Source organism: Monodelphis domestica, chromosome 2 (assembly GCF_027887165.1).
Source record: "Monodelphis domestica isolate mMonDom1 chromosome 2, mMonDom1.pri, whole genome shotgun sequence".
Taxonomy (NCBI): Eukaryota; Metazoa; Chordata; class Mammalia; order Didelphimorphia; family Didelphidae; genus Monodelphis; species Monodelphis domestica.
In genome coordinates, this window is record NC_077228.1 from 339,313,532 (window position 1) to 339,332,133 (window position 18,602).

Below are 18,602 nucleotides of genomic sequence, written 5' to 3' on the forward strand. Positions count from 1 at the left end.
TTATTAATAGTTTTGATTTCTTTAACTAAAAATTACCTATTCATGTCCCTTGACCATTTATCCATTAGAGAATGGTTTGATATTTTTGTACAATTGGTTTAGCTCTTTATAAATTTGAGTAATTAGACCTTTGTCAGAGGTTTTTGTTACAAAGATTGTTTCCCAATTGGTTGCTTCCCTTCTAATTTTGGTTGCATTGGTTTTGTTTGTACAAAACTTTTTAATTTGATGTAATAAAAATTATTGATTTTACATTTTGTGGTTTTTTCCTAGCTCTTGCTTGGTTTTAAAGTCTTTCTTTTCCCAAAGATCTGACATGTATACTATTCTGTGTTCACCTAATTTGTTTATAGTTTCCTTCTTTATATTCAAGTCATTCACCCATTCTGAGTTTATCTTGGTGTAGGGTGTGAGATATTGATCCCAACCTAATCTCTCCCATAATGTCTTTCAATTTTCCCAGCAGTTTTTATCAAATAGTGGGTTTTGTTCCCAAAAGCTGGGATCTTTGGGCTTATCATAGATTGTCTTACTGAGGTCACTTACCCCAAGTCTATTCCATTGATCCTCCTTTGTTCTTTGTTTTTGAAGTGGATCAATGACATCATTGGTGGCATCATGAATTGGATTTAAGTGAGGCAGAGTTGTACAAGCTCATTAGCTTCAATCTCACTTCCAGAGTCATCTAAATCAAGACAAAGTCAGGACATTGGGGTAATGACCCCAGGATGTAGTGGATGGCCTTGGAATCTTCAATGTTTCATCAAACTTTAAGCACTTCACAGTGTCTACTTCAGTCACCTTCATGGCCATTGAAACAAATTATTCTCATCTACCTATTTCATCAAGAGAAGTCTACACATGCTTGGGGTAGATGTCTCCCTAACTCACTGATAGTTTAGGTATCTCAGTTACCCTTAGCCCAGTCTAACTTGCTTGCTGAGAAGGTTTTACTGGGGTGTGACTGCTGGGCATGTTCCAGCTTCTTGGAGCCATAGGTGATTGTTGGGTGAAAGTCCCCAAGATATGATAGTTTCAATAGTGAGTAGAAAGAAAGAGATAATTGAACATACAAATAAACTTCATTTGGACTGGGAGCAGACAATTACATCTAATAAAAAATTTAAAGGCTTAAGTGAGCCTCAAAATATTTAATTAGGTTCCTCACTCAGATAACTCAGCAGAACTAGTCATCTAAATTAATGATGGATTGCTAGAAAAGTGGGTGAGCCAAAGACAGAGAGGATTGGAGAATGTTGTTTGACCAACAACAGAGCACCGAGCAAATGGCATCAGGATCTAGTAGGCAATAACAGACTTCTCAGAGTGGACAACACAAGGCACCCTATGGCTAATGGTACATGGGGAGCTCTAGATCCTTTGCTCTCCCCTCAACTAAAAAACTCATATTCCTTGTAAATTATACAAGGTACATTGGAATATAAAAATATAAGGACATAATAATATCTAATAGTAAATAGCCCTTCAAGGTTTGCAAAGTTCTTTATATGTAATCTCATTTGATAATATATAAATTAATGTATAACATAATCATGAGTGTATTAAAAATATAGAGTTAGTAGCATACAATATCAAGTTGGCCAACCAATAAACATTTATTAAACATCTATGTGCCAGCTCTGTGCTAAGTGGTCAGGATATAAAGTAATGCAAAAGATAGCCTCTGCCCTCAAGGAATTTACAATCTGATGGGGAAAGAAAACAGAGTAAAAGAAGCCAAAAGGTGTGCATTTTTTTGGGTGGGGAGCAGGGGGGGGGGGGATAGGGCACAGAATATCCAGGCAAAGGAACAGGAAGAAATTCAGATAAATGCAACTGTGTGTAAAATAAAGAGATAGCTAGCCTGGGTACTCTCCCTCAATGAAGACTCTGAGAGTAGCTCTCCGATGTTCATTCCCCACCCTCTCCAATCAGAGAGAGGGAGGAAAGAAGGGGAAGGGCAGGGAGCATTGAAGAGGTCTGAGTTCCAGAGCTGATTTGATTCTGCATCATGATGAGGTTCCTAGGAGCATGTTAAAGTTCTGAGGAGTATAACTGAGAGGGAAATGAAGAGGTGACTGTAGGTATGACTGATTGCCCTGAAGGATCTTACATTCTAATGGGAAAAATAGCATTTATAGGGGAATGGTAGCCTGGAAAAGGAGTTATGGTCCAGGAAGTCTCAAAGATGATAAGTAGAACAACAAGATGGTCCCTTGATATGATCATTTCAGCTCTATGATAGTGTTGAACTAATTATAGTTCTCGAAGTAGAGAAGGGGCAGTGGAGTAGAAAATGGCTAGAGTGAAAATGAGAATGCATCGTTCCAGAATGTGCAATGCCAAGTGGCTTAGTTCCTTCTAGGCACAGCCCCTGATAGTTAGGCTTGGATAGTGGAGCAACAGCAGCAGAATTACATGTAACATCTTCATTAGAATTGCATACAGATGATAATACATGTATAACCCAGATCCAGTTGCTTGCCAGCTCTGGGAGGGGAGAGGGAAATGAGGGAGGGATACTCTTGGGATGATATAACTTTGGAAAATTGATGTGGAAAATTGTTGTTATATGTAATTGATAAAATAGCTGTGTAATAAAAAGAAATGCATGCAGAAAGGATGAATAAAGAAACATGATATATATGATATAATCAATAGCATATATAAAAACATTTCAGAGAGTAATACTAGAACACTTCTTCAATTATTGTTGTGCTATAAGAAATGACAAAAGATGCAGTTTCAGAGAAAATTGAGACCTTTAAAAACTGAAAAAGAGGGAAGTTAGCAGAACCTTACACGGTTAGGTCATATAATAGATACAGCCCTGGATCTGGAGTCAGGAAGATCTGTGTTCAAAACTAGCCTCAGACATTCACTATCTATATAACTTTAGACAAGTAACTTAACCTGTTTGTCTCAGTTTCCTTAACTGTAAAATGGGGATAACAATACTATCTATATCCTAATGAGTGGTTGTGAAGATAGGAGATAATATTTTTAAAGTACCTGATACATAGTGGTACTCTATAAATGGTAGCTATTATTAGAACCAGGAGAACAAACTATACAATAATAACATAATAGAGCAAAATAACTTTGAAAGACTTTAGAATTCTGACCAAAGCAATGACAAATCATGATTTCAGAGGACTAAAAATGAAGCATGCCAACTACCTATTGCCCAAGAGATGATGGGTTTAAAATGCAGAATAAGACATACTTTTTTTTTTTACTAGTGAAAGAACCAATTTACCCAAAGAAACAGCAATCAAATTTGAGAAGTTAGAGATTGGAACATACCAGAAAATGGACTCTAGTGAATTAGTTCTCCCTTGGGGATTAAGGAAAATTCTCTGAAGTCTCTAAGGAGGTTGGCTAGAAATCAGGGACATGTTGAAGGGCTAGGCAATGAGGATTAAGTAACTTGCCCAGGGTCACACAGCTGGAAAGTGTCTGAGATAATATTTGAACCCAGGACATCCCATCTCTAGGTCTGACTCTCAATCCACTGAGCTACCTAGGTCCCCTCAAAAAGAAATATATATTTTTTAAAAGAACATGATTCACACAATGTATAATATATAGAATCACCTCACAAGGTTGTATGTGGGTGTAAGAATATAGGTTTATTGATTATATCAAATATAGAAATTATAGGTAAATCCAAAGAAACAAAATACATGTTCACAGCATTACCATGATTTTGAAAGTGTAGAACATGTATATAAAATATGTCATACCCAAGCTATAACAATATATGATGTGGTTCCATATAAAATATACATTACACAAACTCCATCAGAGAGAATTTTTTGGCTTCTTGTTTAAGCATGTCATCCATTAGACTTGTCAATATGTCATTGCCTAATAGGCCATCTGAGACTAGGTATGAACTCTTTCAGCTCACTATGCTGAATCTCTATCATTCTTTTTGCCCTGGTAATCACAGTCTGACCAGCTCCCCACTGGGCAATAGATAGAATGATGAATGTCAGGATCCCAATCACTCTCTGAAGTTGTTTGGAAGACTGAGCCATCCAATCTGTCAACAACTTGCTACAAAGTAGTTTTCCTTAGGGTTGCTGCTGTGTGTACTCTCTGCACATCAAGATTTCTTACCATTCCATCCTGGAGTTCCTAATAGTAAATTCTAGCATCATGGCATGATGTATTTCTTTTTGTAGGTTTCCTTTGGGTGATCTCTCAGCTAAGAGAAATCCTAGTTGTGAGTCTTAAGGTCTCTTACCTCTTCTGAAGTTCTTTTTAGAACTAAAATTATCTTGAGAGACTGATTTTGGGGTAGGAAAATAGGTTTATTGATTATGTTTATTGGTTAGGCCAGAATCAAAACTGATAAAGTGATAAAGGTCTTCATGGTCATCTTTCATAATCAGGAATAGCCCAGCTGGGTTAGGCAGTCTAATAAACAGATTTTTAGGAATTTATTATTGAGACCTCTCCCCTCCCCCCTGAACATCCCAAGACACCTTTAGCTGGTGATTTCTAATTAAGAGGTGGTCCATCAACATATCCAACCTTTACCATCCCCACAGGCAGACACCAGGTCCACAGGAAAAGAATCTTTGTTTCCTTCATTTATTAAACAAATTCTGTTTAAAAGGAATGGCATTCCTTGGGATTCCCAAGGACAAAGAAAATTCAAAAAATAGTAAACTAGAGAGTATCTCTGAATCACATCCCAGATATAGGGATACACAGGAATTTGTTGTAATATATGGGAACTAATATAGTATATGAAAAATAAATTCTCATACTCCAAAGAACAAATCTATAGATAACCACATAGACATCATCAGATGCTATGTCTCCATTCTTGATAACATTATAGGTATATACTAGTAATGCCTCATATTGATTCTACTGAGCCCCCTTTCTCAGGGTCCACAGCATGTTCAGTAGAGTGCCATTAAAACACTGAGTTTGATTATTTCTTTGGGTTTGGGATGGTATAGTTGTACTCTTCTTGATTCTTGCCAAAGCAAATACCTTCCTTGAATGGATTGCTCTCTAAATCTCTACCTTGCTCACCATTAAGGGCATTGTTCATATTCTTCCTCTCTCCTTCTTGTGGTAAAAAATAATCTATATTTATAAGCTCCAAAGATTTGCCAGCACCTACATTCTTCAAATGTGAAAAATGAGTTGGTAGAATTTTCATTTGAGAATGCTGAGCACAAACCTCCCAATCTTTAGAGAAATTGGCTGCCACATTGGGTCAGCAGAATCTTTCTAAGCAGTCTGGTTTCCCTCTTAACTTGAGTGTCTGAAATAATTCTGTAGACTTCTTAGCTTCTTTGGTTTTAACCCAACAGTCTCCTTTCTCTGTCATATTACTTCAATAGCATTCATAAATACAAATGTAAAGGGAATTTGTTACATGCCTAGACCACCTAATATTATATATATATTCCACATGTATGATGCTATTAGGTGGTGTAGCTATGTGCTTAGCTCCCATTACAGAAGACTTAAATGATCCTTTCCCAAAAGAATATAGAGACAACCCTATCCAGTACTCTAAGAAAGCTATTAACTTCATGAAGTAAGTTCCTTAAATTTGCCTTGAAGTCTTAGAGTCCAAGTTCCTCTCAAACTACTATGCCAGGTTTTGTATCCTCTCTTAATAGTCATCTCACTTCATCTTCCTTCCATTTTCCTCTGCCTTGGAAGTTTATAAACCATCTTGCTAAGTCTCATTCTCCTTAGAGGCTCTCGTAAGCAATTTATGGACAGCTTTTTTAATCCTCACCTCTTTAGGGGTGCTGGAGAGTTCTACTGTTATCAGGTAACTGACAGAATACAGATGCCATTTTGTCTTCATTGTCTTAAGCACTCTAGCAGATACTGTGCAATTTCCCAACCTGTTCACAGTATTGTAAAGAGCCTTTAATAATTTCTTTGCAGTATCTAGCAAAAACCACTGAAATGAGCAGTCCTTGATGAGAAAAATCTCACTAGTTTACAACAATTTTCAAAGAAACCATGGCTATTTTAGTGTAACCCCACTCCAATCATAATGTATCACAATAATGCAATAATGATAATAATAACAATAATAGTTACCATTTATGTGACATTTTAAGATTTGCAAAGCTTTTTATAAATTTATCCTCACAAAACCCTTAGCATGAAGATGCTATTATTACCCCCACTTCAGAAATGAAGAAACAGAGAGAGCTGGGTTGTTACTTGGCCTTAGATCACTTGGTCAATGAGGCTAGATTTGAACTCGGGTCATTCTGATTCCAGGTCTAGCACTCTATCCACTGCACCACATTGCTGCATACATGCAAATGGCATAAAAGACACCATACATATCACATGAATGCTTGACATCTCATAGACTGGAGATATAGAGAAACAAACACTGCTCTGTTTTTGGAAGGGTTCCAGTAGAAAATTGAAAGAAAGACTATAGACAGAGAGAGAGAGAGAGAGAGAGAGAGAGAGAGAGAGAGAGAGAGGGAAAGAGAGAGAAAGAGACAGAGAGAGAGAGAGAGAGAGAGAGAGAGAGAGAGAGAGAGAGAGAGAGAGAGAGAGAGAGAGAGAGAGAGAGAGGTGGGGGCAGGACAGTGAGAGAGAATTTGGTCTGTCATTTATAACCTTTAGATTATGAACAAAACAATTTTAGGGTTCTAACCCAAGTCAAACTTTCTCTATCTCTGCCTCTCTCATAACAAATCCAAAAATTTTTTAAAGAAAAGAACAAATTCTGAAGATAAAATCCCCCCAAATGTAATAGATTCTTCAGATTTATGGATTGTCTCTTTTTTCCTGGTATTTCTAGATTACAGATACTCTTATTGACTCTGTCCCTACCCAAAAGAAACCCTTGTTTCCTCTTTGATCAAGTTATTGTTAACTTGTTAACAAACCACTTAGCCTTCATATCATAAAAAGAGAATGAACACTTTACTGTATATAGTTATGATATTAAGAAAATTTACCAGCATCCAGCAACCCCAGCTCTCATAGTCTATGAACAGACCACCTTATTTTCCTCACAATCATCAGGGATAGAAAGTTACAAGCTGTGGGGGAAGCTAGGTAGCTCAGTGTATATAGAGCCAGGATTGGAGACTGGAAGACCTGGGTTCAACTGAGCCCTCAGATACTTCCTAGCTGTGTGACCCTTGGCAAGTCATTTAACCCCACCTGCCTTGCTCTTACCATTTTTATGCCTTGGAACCAATACATCAGATTGATTCTAAGACAGAGGTAAGGGTTAAAAAAAAAAAAAGAAAATTGTGAGTCCAGCCTAGTTCCAGTTCTGCAGGATTTTCCTAGGCTCCAAAACTATGAAGCCCAGAAGCTTTATGGTAACAACTTTTCTATTATTAAAGAAACCCTATTTGGCACAGGGAAGTTTGCTTCCATTTATGAAGGAGGTAGAATCTACTGATAACATGATGGACTTGGAGCCAGGAGAAGCTCAGTTTGCATTTTATCTCAGACACTTGCTAATGGAGTGACCCATTTTAAGTTATTTGATTTATCTGAGCCTCAGTTTTCTCATCTGTAAAATGAAGACAATATCCTTCTTACTGGATTTTGGGAATGATCAGATAAAATGATATGCTTTATAAACCTTAAACTGCTATCAAGACAAAAGCACTTGTGATCATTCTCAATTAAAGTCCCAGACACACTCATGGGTGCCACAGTCCTTAGAGATCTTTGGCATTTTTGAATTGCACCCTAAATCATTGAATTTGTCATCATCTGAAGTGAAGTGCCATGGTGTGTTGAGGATAGGGAATAGGTCAATGCGATATCTCTCTCAGCTGGAGGGAACTCAAGTAACAATGACACTTGGTCACAAGCATTTTTCTTTTCTTTTTTTTTGTCTCTGTCTTTCCAATGTCTTTCAAAAACTCCTACATAAGTATGGCATGCATGACTCTTGCCAAAGGCAGAAGCTCTCTGGGCTCAGATTTATGGAACTGCAAATGACCTTTTATTTGTGATTCAGTGTTGACATCTGCTGAGGTGGAAAACTTCCCCCCTCCTATTTCTCCTTGTACTCTGATCATCTCCTTCCCTCTACCACAATTAATAGCCTTCTCTGCCCTTTCATTTCATTGAAACTTTTGGAATATGCACTCTGTTGTTGACAAACTCTCTTTCACCCTGAATGTCTTCATGTTTGTTTGTTTTTTTTTCTATTTTCCATTTTACAGCCAAACTCCCAGAGAACGCTATCTATGGTACTGCCACTCATTTCTAAATCCTTTGCAATTTCTTCTGACATTTCTCTCTAAGGTTATGAATGATACACCAACTGCTAAATCCAATGGCTTGTTCTCTATTCTCATTCTTCGTAGACTCTCTGCTGTTTCTGAAACTGTTAAAACACTTTCCCTTCCTAGATATTCTCTCCTCCCTTGGTTTCCATGATACCACTCTGTTTTGGTTCTCCTACCTGTCTGACTCTCTTTCTTAGTCTCCTTTTTCTGTGTCCTACTCTGTATTGTAGCCTCTTCTCCTCCCAGACATTCTGTCTTCCTACACTCTGTCTCTTGGTGATTTGGTCAGTTCCTTTGGATCTGATTATCCTTTTTTATGGAGATGATTCCCAAATATGAATACCAATTCCTAATCTCTCCTTGAATTTTCATTATCTTTCATTATCAACTGCCTGCTGGTGTCTCAAATTCAACATGTCCAAAATTGAACTCATTATATTCTCATCAAAGACCCTAGTCTTGATGAAGGCACTACTAACCTTTGAAGATTGCAACCTTAGATTCATACTTGACTTTTCCACAAGCTTTGCTCCTATAGTGTATATAGGATATAGAAATATCCTAACAGTTGCCACATCTCTGTGATTCTACCTCTGTTCAAAATCTCTCAGGCAAGCCCTTCTTTGTACTCACGAGTACAGTACCTTTATTCAGGTCTTTATCACTTCTCTCTCTCAAACTATTGTAACAGCCTTTTAATTGTTTTATTTCCTGTTAATTTCATTATTATTATCCAACATGCTACTAAGAAATTAATAATTTGAAAAGGCTCTTCTGACCATGTCATTCCCTCCAACAAAAACTTTCTGTGGCATCATATTGCTTCTAGGGAAAAAAATACACACCACTTATGACAATTTATCAATTGGGGAATGGCTCATATTTTTTTAGATTTGACAAAACTCTCTATAGAGTTTAGAGATGAGGCCTCCGAGAAACTATTTAAAAATTGCTCCCAACTTACTACCTTTACCTTGTCTATATTACTTTTATTTGAACAAAATTTTTTCAATTTAATGTATTGAAAATAATGAAGTTTACTTCTCACATCGCTTCCTATCTTCTATTCATAAATTCTTCTCTTATCCATAAATCTGACTGGTAATATGTTCCCTATTCTTTTAATTTGTTCATGAAATTTCCCTTTATGCTCAAGTCATAAGTCCAGTTGGATCTTATCTTGGCAAATGGTATTTTTATGGGAGAAACACACCCAAATTTGTAGCAAGATCTCACTCCAAAAATGGGAGACTCAAACTCCTTTAATCCAGAATTAAGAAAATAATTTTATTTGAAAAAGAGTTTTGTGAAGTAGCCTAAAATAAATGATGGATTAGCCTGGGGGTTAGTAAAGTGGTCCAATGGGTGATGTAGTGACAGTCCCAGGTGTGGAGTAGCAGCTCTAGCTGTGGAGTAGTCGCTCATTTCCCTCAGCTGATGGAGTAGTAGCTCTCAGAGTAATAAAGTAATACTTCTGGCTGATGGAATAGCCCAATAATAGGTAATGGAGTAGCAGCCTCAGGTGTATAGTCACAATTGGAGATGTGGATCAGGACTTACATATTTATTGAAGGTCTAGGAGCTTGTTATCTCCCATTCCAGGAAAATCTCCATTTCCCACAAACCCTAGAAAATGGATATGGCCAGATTCAGGGGGAGGTGTGTTTTTGAGTACATGTCATAGGTGAACTTGGCAGGCACTAGAAAGGGAATAAGGATCATATGCAGGTTTGGGGGATTTCCTTGGGCTTCCAGAGTCCTTAGTGTGTATGTCCCATGTTTCCTTCACTGTCCACCTGCCATCATTTGTCAGTATGGGAGAGATCTCACTACCCTTCTGGACTGGGAACATGGGGGTTGGGATATAGCACAGAAGATGACCATTATAGGTAATTAACAATGCCTAAACTAAGGTAAATATAGAATAATATGAGCAATTAATAATACGAAACAGCACAAAGCCGATGCCCAGTGCAGATCCAGTACTGAACCAATATGGGTGATTGATGAGATAGAATGGTTTGCTGATTAATAATACAGATTCTGCAATTTATGCTTTACTAATGATAAAACTACAGATCTTGTGGTTTATTTTTAACTAGTGCTATCTGATGAAAAATATGAGATTCCAGAACATGAGGAATCCCCTTTCTATTATTGCCTTTCACTGTCCACTGTCCATTTCCATCATTATAAAATATTGGTCTCTATATAGTTTCTGCCCAACTACTTTCCACCTTCCCTAACAGTTTTTTACCAAATGGTGAATTATTATTATAAAAACTTTGATTTTTACTTTTGTCAAATACAAAGTTACAATAATTTTAAAGCTATTTATAATATGTTTGGTCTTTTTCATTGACCTACTTTTCTGTTTCTTAGCCAGTACCAGTTTTGATCATTAGTGTTTTATGATATAGTCCAAAATATGATACTACTAAACCTCTTCCCTTTATATTTTTTCATTAATTCCTTTGATATTCTTGATTTTTTTCCAAATGAATTTTGTTATTCTTTGTTCTATTTCAATAAAACAACTTTTTGGTAATTTAATTGAGAGAACATTGAATAAAAAGATTAGTTTAGGTAGGATTGTCATTTTAATTATATTGGCTCTGCCCACCCATGAACAATAAATATTTCTTTAATTATTTAAATCTGACTCTATTTGTATAAAATTGTTTTATAATTATGTTCATATAGTTTCTGAGTTCATTTAGGCAGATTTATGATATATTCCTAGGTATTTTATTCTCTATATGGTTAGTTTTAATAGGTAATCTCTTGTTATCTCTTCTTGCAGAATACTATTAGTGATGTACAGAAATGCTAATGATTTATGTGAGTTTATTTTATATCCTATTACTTTGCCAAAATTATTAATAATTTCAACTAATTTTTAGTTGAATATTTAGGGCTTTCTCTCTATATATAAATATATTATCATCTGCAAAAAGAGATAGTTGTATTACCTCTTTGCTCATTCTTATTCTTTCAATTTCTTTTTCTTTATTACTTGCATTGCTAGTATTTCTAATATAGTATTAAATAATATTGGTGATAATGGGCATCTGTGTTTCACTCATGATCTCATGGGAAAGGTCTCTAACTTTTCCCCATTATGAATAATATTTGCTGATGGTTTTAAGTTTATACCTATTATTCTTTGGAAAAACCCATTCTTATCTATGCTTCCAGTTATTTTTAATGGCAATGAGTGTTGGATTTGTTAAAATCTTTTTCTGTATCTATTGATATGATCATATGACTTTTGACAGAATCAATTAAGTTAATAGTTTCACTTATATTAAACCATCTCTGAATATCTGATATGAATCCTCTTTGGTCACAATTTGATAAATTGTCAAAAGATATGAACAGACAGTTTTTGGGTAAAGAAATTAAAAACTACATTTAAGTATATAAAAATGCTCTAAATTATTATTGATTAAGGAAATGCAAATCACAACTCTAAGATATCATTCCATATATTTCAGATTGTCTAAAATGATAAAAGGGCAAAATGATAAATGTTGGCAGGGATGTGGAAGAATGGGGACATTAATATACTATTTGTGAAACTGTGAACTGATACCACCATTCTACAAAGAAATCTGGAATTATGTTCAAAGAATTATGAAACTATATATTATTATTATAGGTTTATTTCTGAAGGTGATCAAGAAAATAGGAAAAGAATGGAAGTATTCTAAAATATTTATAACAGCTCTTTTTGTGGTGTTAAGAACTGGAAATTGAAGGATACTCATTAATTGGGGAACTGCTAAACAAGTTGTGGCATATAATTGTGATGGAACACTACTATACCATAAAAAATGAAAAGCAGATTAATTTTAGGAAAACACGGAAAGACCTACATGAAATTCTAAAGAGGGAAATGAGCAGAACCAATATACAGTAATAGCAATATTGTTTGAAAAGTGATCTGTATATGTATACCTCCAGAGACAGAAGTGATAAATAGAAATCAGTAAGACCTATTTTTACCTATACATACATTTTTTTTGGCCAAAAGATGTCTTCTCTAATGAAGGAAGGGAGGGAGAGAAGAAGTTATCTGGGTATTTTAATGTAACAAAGCGAATTTTTAAAAAGGAAAAACAAATAATAAATTTGAATTCATAAAAAATCATACTAAAATAGAACTAAAAAGCCATGTTTAGCCTGGTATTTAAAACCCTCCCCAATCTGATTCCCAACTATCTTTCTAGACATTCTGTATTCTTCTTCACACATTCTTTGTTTTTGTCAAACTTGTTCCTAGAACTAATCATCCTATCTCTGTGACTTTGCATGGGTCAGTCATTTCCCTATTTCCTTCAATTCTCAGTTTATATGCTACTTCCTACATGAAGAATTTGCTGATATTTCCACTCCTTAGTGTTCTTTCTGTCTTGAAAAATTTTGAATTTACTTATCTGTGTATCTCTTCTTTACTTATCTGTTTTATCACTCCAGTAAAATATAAGTGTATAATTTTTGTAAAATCCAGACTTAAATTTTTTTTTGAGAAAAAACTTCAGGAAAGAAGATCATTAACTCTCTGAATCAAGACAATGAACTATTTAGAGAAGGTATCATAAAGAAATCTAAAAGAAACCTACACTGCTTCAGAAGATCCAGAATGAGCTTTGGGAAGTATTGATTGAAATGAAGGGGGTTGAACACATTCATTCTGAATGTAAACTCTTATGCCAAAGGGGATTGCCCCCATCTGACTTTTTGTCAATGCACCTACCAATCATTGGTTTTGCTCTCTCTCTCTCTCCCCCCCCCCCCATTTGCCTTTCATATCCAACTATTGTAATTTCCTCTTAGAAAGTGCAATATTATATGTACCTTTAGCTAGAAGATCTTTAGAGGTATGAGCTAGTTATGTTAAATGATTCATTGGGGAGACTAATTTCCCAAAGAATCACAGGGGGAAATTGTGAAAAGGAATTCTTTATTCTCTTTGTCTATTTTGAGTTAATCAAGAAACTCCTACTTAACACTTTGTTAGAACTCCACCCTTTTAACTCAATCAGTTAGAAACTTGTGAATCCTTTGAAAATAGTTTACACCCTCAGAGGATGAGAGGTGGATCCCACAGATCCTTGGCAGTGTTAGGCAAATTGAAAGACTGCTTTTGGTTTCTGTGAAGAAGGAGGAATGATGAGAAGTGACAGGAAGTAATGTGGAAAAAAGGGGTATAAAAAGAGACCAACATGGTATAGCATTCCTTCCCTTCCTGGCATTTGGAGAGATTGGTTCCAGAGATCCCTGCTTTTGTTTGGAGTAAACCTTTCCCCTGGATCCTGCATTGGCTTGCTGGGTAGAGTGACAGGGACTTCCATATGGAGATTGGAACTTTGTCTAGGAGCAAGCTGAATTTCATTGGATCAGCACTAGGCTAGGTAACTCCTTAACTCTTTCCCTTCTTAATTTCATACTTCAACCCTTTCTCTTTCTCATTATAAATAAAAGATGCTAACAGTTTTTTTTTCTGGCTTAGGGACAATATTTTGAATTCAGTGACCAAAACATTGAATTTATAACTCTCTTATTTAGCCAAAGCCCCAATTTAACCCTTACACAATCCACTGAGTGCCAAGACTATTTCATTTTAGCTTGGTATCCCCAGAATATAGCACAGAGTAGGCACTTAAATAATATTTATTCCACTTAACTGAAAAGATACCATGGAAGAAAGAGATGGAGATGACACAAAAAGGTGTAAATATATACTTGAAAACACCATTTATAAAAGCTTTTATCTTAAGTGGGACTCTGAAATCTTCCACATAATTAATCCAAAATAGTCTTTTTAAAAAACAAGTGGTTTTGGTAAGGCACAGACATGCCCACAAAAGATAAAATAGAAATTGATTGAACAAAATTGAAAAGTCATTGCACTAAGTTAATACAATTCTAATATTATAAGGGAATATTTTCTAAGATTGTGATATCCATAATATGTAGGAAAACAATTCCAATATATGGTGTGGCTTGGAGGTGGATAGAGAGTTTGCCGGGACTCAGGAAGACTCATCTTCCTAAATTTAAATCTGGCTTCAGACACTTACTAGCTGTGTGACCCTGGGCAAGTCACTTAACTCAATTTGCTGCCGTTTCTTCATCTGTAAAATGAACAGGAGAAGGAAATAGCAAATAACTATAGTATCTTTACCAAGAAAACCCTGAATGGGGGTGATAAAGTGTTGGACATGAACAATAATAATACAAATATATGACCAAAAGCCATCCTCAATAGATGTGTTTAAAGGCTATAAACAGTACTCAAAAGAAAAATTGGAAACTATTAAGAGCCATATTAAAGTTCATTCATTCCAGGTCATTACTCAAAGAAAAAAGTCAAATTGAAACTCCTTTAAGGTATTTACATCATACCCAGAAAATTGATAAATTCAACAAAAGAGCATTTAGTCGGCAATTATATATTACCATAAATTATGATTATTGGAGGAATTGTGGAAAGATGGGTCGATTAATACACTGCAGGAACTGTGACTAATCCAACCATTCTATAAAGCAATATGGAATTATGAGACTAAACTCACTAGAAAGTTTATGTCCTTTGAGCCAGTGATCTCACTACTAGCCATATGCCCTAGTGATGTAAAAGATAGTAAGTAAAGTCTACTATACACAAAAATATTCATGACACTTTTTGTAATAAAAAAAGAACTGGAAGAAAGTAAATATTAATCACCTGGGGGATAGCTAAACAAATGATGGCAAGTGAATATGATGGTATATTACTATTCCATAGGAAAAAATTAATATGAAGACTATAGGGGAGCATGAGAAAACTTATGAACTGATGTAAAATGAAGGAAAACAAAATATATAATGACTGCAAACATATAAATGGAAATAATTGCAAAAAATTTGAAACTAAACTGCATATAATTTTAATGTTAAGTTGTAATATTCTGAAGAGATAAAAGACTATACTTCCCTTTTTTCTTTGCAAAGGTGGGAAATTGTGTATACAAAGCACTGCATATACTTTAGGGCATATTTGATGTATCACTTAGTTTTGCTTAACTGCTTTCTTTTTCTTTTTTAATTTAATTTGATGTTATGGGGTGGTTTTATAGACAGGGTTAGTTATATTGGGAGATAAAGGTGGTGTAAAATGGAAAGATATAATAAAAAATTAAAGAAAAGAAAAAAAGTATTTTGGAATATTGTCTAGTATCATTATTGATGGAAGGAACCAAGAGAATAAGAAGACTTGAACTATAAGATCTAGTCTAATCAACTAGGAATAGAAAAAGAAGCAGGCATGTACTGTCCATAATTTATATTAAGGAGGAAAAGACGAGACAATGATTCTTTGACTTTCTGCAAATTATAGTGGAATGTTGGGAATGGAAAGAGAAAGATGGAAATAGAGATGGGTATAAATTACAAGGAATTTGGGCAGAATGGAAAGAACATTGGGTTTGGACTCAGGAGAATTTGGTTCTAACTATTTTTGCTAGCAATTAGCTTTGTGACCTTGGGCAAGCCATTTAATTTCTTTGAGCTCCTTAATCTGTAAAATGGGATTAATAGTGCTTGTAATACTCATCTAGAAGCACAAGGCATATTTTATTAGAGTATGCACCCAGAGAACTTGATTAACTATTGCTTTTAAAAAAGATGAATGTTTATGAAATCTTCCATTAAAACATTTTTATTCATCAAATTTAAGAAGACAAAACTAAATTTATTTTTTAATTATCTGAGATTTATTTAAAATACAAATAAAAATGAGACATAAAATAGCTATTTGGGGGAGATATTTGAATGTATCTTGGTGCCCTAAACAATTGCCTTTGACTAACCTCACAAAAACATATAGTATGTGTGTGTAAATTTGTCAACTTTTTTTTTTCTAGCAGACATGTTCCATTTTTCTATCACTGTATCTATCTACATTGTTCTCCTACCTTGGGTGGGTGGGATATTTTAGCTTCATTTGATTATTAGTTCTTCTGCCATTAAAGAGGTTAGGGGGGAGAAAAACAGACCTCCCCAATTCCTGATAAGGTTTACTAGGGACAAAGGCTGAGCCTTGTGACTAAAATGGGGATTTGGGGCTCAGTTTACCTATGAATTTTAATTTTCCTTATACTTGACTCTCCTGCCTCTCCTTTTAGATCAGATATAAAGTTGGCCAGCCAGGAACACTGCAGAGCTGGGAAGGACAGAAAAAGAGAGAGAGAGACACACACAGGCAGGTTATTGCTTTGAAAGTGAGTCAGTCCATCACTGAAGATTGAAACATTTTCTCTTTCACCCTTCTTCTCTGACTTCTGCCTTTGACTTGACAGAAGAGAAGAGGCATCTCTGGGAAGGAGGAGAGTAAACAAGCGTTGCCTATTTACTCCACCAGACAGACTCTTAGAGCAGAGCATGGGGCATTCCCTCTCCTGCCTATCCTACTCCTGGGAATTCCAGTGATTCTCAGGGCTCAGCAGCCTGGGATTCTAGTCTCCCCTTCTACCTTTACCTCCTACATCTTTGCAGGAGGCTCCCTGGAGCTCTGGGGATTAGAGGTTTCCCTTGACGTCCCAATACCCGTTCCTTTCTCACTTCTACTCTATCTCTCTATCCCCCCATCCCTCAGTCATTTTTCCGCCCTCCGCCCTCCGCCCTCCGCCCTCCACCCTACCCTCCCTCCACTGCGGCTCGGAAGCCCGCACCTCCCTTGGCGGCGAACAACTTGCTCCAAGCCTGACAGCGGAGCGAAGGCAGCTGCAACGGGCGGCTACATCTGGAGAGAGCCAGGCAGGCGAGCAGGTAGGTTTGGTGGTCAGCCCTGACTGCTTCTACCCGCAGCAGGTAGCAAGTGGGCACTAGGGACCTGTCACCTAAGGGTGGAGGCAGAAATGCTGGGACACTAGGAGCTCTTGCAGACGTTTCCAGCTTTAGTGGCAGTTGCTTGGCGTTTGTAATGTGAGGATGTTTTTTTTTTTTTTTAGAGAGCAGGTTGCCTGCTTTTTTATGGGAGCAGAATGGGTAGGGAAGGAGAGAGACCAAGTTGACAGTCATTCCCTCCAGTTCGTGATTTGCATTTGTACACATCAGGCCTTCGGGAAATAGGGTAGAGAGGGAACTCTGGGACTCCCAAGTGCAGGGCTTCGGGTTCCCGTTGCCCCCTCACCCACGGGAAGAACTTTTCCTACCTTCTCTGGCCTTCGCTCCCCAGTAATGTGGCTTAGAGGTTTCGTAGGGCCCCTTACATGGCAACCTTTGCCCCCAGAAAGCGGGATGGCCCAGCGGGGTCACTCGCCATTTGCTGCCTTTCCTGGCCAGTGGCCTTCAGGCCAGCGGCTGCAGCCCTTTCAGGACGCCTGCTTGGTGGGAGATCAAACTTCGGAACTCCCTGGGATTTCCCGGACCAGAGGTTGTGCATCTGCTTAATTCATTTGGGGGGAGGGGGTTTGAGAGGGGGCGGTGCTGAGGATGCAGTCTGTTAGTCAATTCAAATTATTTTTGTTTTATTTATTTATTTGTTTTTTAGAGAGAGTTGATGGTTTCACCGTATTTTTTACGGGGGGGGGGGGTGTAAAGAGAACAGTCTCCAAAGGCTCAATTAAGAGGGAACCATGGAATTTGGATCTGGAGGGCAATTTAGCGTCAGTCATCAAATTCAAATTATTATTATTATTATTATTATTATTTGAGGATGAGGGAGCAGAAGCTTCCTCCCTGAGGTTGAAGCCACTTGCATAAGCCAGTGGAATATGAACAGCGACTCTTGGATTTGAAATCCTGGGCTCTTTCCATTCCCTTGCAGGGAGGCAATGTGACTGCTTCCTAGACTACTGATCTGGAGGAAATCAGTCGAATTTATTTTCTCCTTGAAGGCATCTTTTGCATTTCTTTTTATTTTTATTAACCCTTACCTTCTTTCTTAGAATCAATACTAAGTATTGGTTCCAAGGCAGAAGAGTGGTAAGGGCAAGGCAAAGGGGGACATGCCTATGATCACCCAGCTAGGAAGTGAATGAGGCCAAATTTGAACCCAGGACAGTCTATTTCCAGGCTTGTCTCTCAATCCATTGAGTCACACCCATGCACCCATCTTTTCCATTTCTTGGGGAGGGGCAACACTATGAATGTAAATTAAAAAACAAAAAACAAAACAAAACCAAGGCTGCCTGTGATACAAATATAAATATTTTTGAAATTGTAGAGCTTCTTACTTTTCAACCTGTTTTCTAATCTGTCAGCCGATCAATTGGCATTTAGTAAGCACAGAATTGTACAACACTGAGATATTTCTTCCCTCTCTGGGAAAATATTCTTATA

General features: G+C 36.7%; 1 protein-coding gene across 1 annotated transcript in view; it reads left to right on the top strand.

Moving 5' to 3' along the window:
• Positions 1–16,447: 16,447 nt before the first annotated feature.
• Positions 16,448–18,602, top strand: part of MRAP2 (melanocortin 2 receptor accessory protein 2) — a 55,594-nt gene continuing 53,439 nt past the window's right edge. Inside the window, exon 1 of the mRNA XM_016431178.2 lies at positions 16,448–17,087. The gene's annotated coding sequence lies outside the window, so the exon portion shown is untranslated. The remainder of the gene's footprint in view (positions 17,088–18,602) is intronic.